This window comes from Oryctolagus cuniculus, chromosome 1 (genome assembly GCF_964237555.1).
Source record: "Oryctolagus cuniculus chromosome 1, mOryCun1.1, whole genome shotgun sequence".
Taxonomy (NCBI): domain Eukaryota; kingdom Metazoa; phylum Chordata; class Mammalia; order Lagomorpha; family Leporidae; genus Oryctolagus; species Oryctolagus cuniculus.
Window position 1 is genome coordinate 48,198,999 of NC_091432.1, and position 2,401 is coordinate 48,201,399.

A 2,401-nucleotide genomic window follows, 5' to 3' on the forward strand; every position below is an offset into this window, starting at 1 on the left:
CGTTGGTTCACCCTCCAATGGCCACCGCGGCTGATCCGAAGGCAGGAGCCAGGTGCTTCTACTGGTCTCCAATGGGGTGCAGGGCCCAAGTACTTGGGCCATCCTCCACTGCACTCCCTGGCCACAGCAGAGAGCTGGCCTGGAAGAGGGGCAACCGGGACAGAATCCGGAGCCCCGACTGGGGCTAGAACCCGGTGTGCCGGTGCCGTGAGGTGGAGGATTAGCCTAGTGAGCCACGGCACCGGCCTCCCTAAGATAATCTTAACTCACACAATACAGCACAATCTTGGTTTTCTGGGTAAAACCACTATTCTGGAACATCTCACCCTCCCAGTGCCCTTGTCTAGTATTATCAGTTCACTCTCCTTTCTTCTTGAGTCAACTATTCTCTCAGTGTAGCAGCCAGCGGGTCTCCTGCTCATCTTTATCTGTGCTGTTTTTCTTTCTTTGGAGCAAGTTTTTAAAAATTTTTTATTTTTCTTAAAGCTTTACTTATCTGTTTGAAAGTCAGAGTTACAGAGAGAGGGAGAGACACAAAGAGAGAGGTCTTCCCTTTGCTGGTTCATTCCCCAAGTGGCTGCAACAGCCAGGGCTGAGCCTGGCTGAAGCCAGGAGCCAGAGGCCAGGTGCTGGGGCACAATTACTTGGACCATCTTCTTTCGCTTTTCCCAGGCCATAAGTAGGGAGCTGAATCAGAAGTGAAGCAGCCGGGACATGAACCAAAGCCCATATGGGATGCCGGCATCACAAGTGGTGGCTTTACCCATTAAGTCACAACGCAAGGCCCCTGGAGCAAGATTTTTTTTTTTTTAAGATGTATTTATTTATTTATTTATTTGAGAGGTAGAGTTACAGACAGAGAGAGGGAGAGACAGAGAGATCTTAAAATGGCCACAATGGCTGAGGCTGAGCCAATCCAAAGCCAGGAGCCAGGAGCTTCCTCTGGGTCTCCTATGTGGGTGCAGAGGCCCAAAAACTTGGGCCATCTTCTGCTTTTCCAGGCCATAGCAAAGAGCTGGATTGGAAGAGGAGCAGCTGGGACAGAAACTGGCACCCATATGGGTTGCCAGCACCACAGGCAGAGGTCTAGCTTACTATGCCACAGTGCCAGCCCTGAAAATTTTTATATTATAATCCAGCATACCTAGATTACATCATCCCCCAACATAATCTGTCCTATGACCATAGTAGCAACTGACCATGCATACACTTGAACCTGGAGGACTCCCGCTTCCAGGGCTGAGTCTGCTCACATGAGTGCTGCAAGGTTTATTTTCCAGGGCTGTCATCTCCTTCCATCCTGCTCTTTGTGCCCTGAGGTCTCAGCTTCATTCTGAGCTACACTTGCCATGGATCCAGCTCAGACATCCCATTTGTCCTGCAGTCTCACATTCTCTAGACAGGAAAATCTTTTTCTTTTTAAAAGCATTTTTATTTATTTTACTTTTGAGATAACAAGCTTTTCATTTACATTACAGTCAAAGGTTTATTGGGCCACTAAATAAAAAGATCAACAAATAAAAAGTAAAAATACTCGTAGTTTCACAGGAATGCAGGCAATAAACAATAATCAAATGGAATGATGCAAGTTTCACTCATATACAGTAAATTTTTTAAAGATTTAGTTATTTATTTGAAAGTCAGAGTTACACAGAAAAAGGAGAGGCAGAGAGAAAGAGAGAGGTCCTCCATCCGATGGTTCACTCCCCAACTGGCCACAACAGCTGGAGCTGCGCTGATCAGAAGCCAGGAGCCAAGAGCCTTCTCCAGGTCTCCCACATGGGTGTGGGGCCCAAGGACTTGGGCCATCTTTTACTGCTTTCCCAGGCCATAGCAGAGAGCTGGATCGGAAGTGGAACAGCGGGGACTAGAACCAGCATATGGGATGCCGGCGCTTCGGGCCAGGGCATTAACCCACTGCACCACAGTGCCGGCCCCTATACAGTAAATTTTAAAATAGCCACAGATCATTAAAATTATAGTACATCATTCTTAACAATTTGCTTAACAAAGATTTAACACAAAGTCTGACAAAACACTGTATTTGCAGCAAAACTGGTACACACATTTCTTCCTTTTCTTGTTTTGTTTTTTAAATTAAAAAAATCTCTTTTTCTAATGTTGACTTCCTTCATAGTAAGTTGTCACTGCATTGTTGGGAAGGGGAGAGAGGAGGGCTTTCCCTTAGAGGAAATTTTCTGGAAATAGGCAGAAAAGCCTAACTTACTACAGTCTTGAAATTCACCACATTGCGCAATCTGGGAAAACCAAGTCTGTCTCAGGAGAAATCCTCATGTTTTGAGGGATTGCACAAGAGGTAGGAGAGGTTTGCTCATTCAGCAAAGTGCCAGTATATATAGCACCAGCCGCTTCTCTCCAGCAGGTGGCTCAGGCAGCTCAT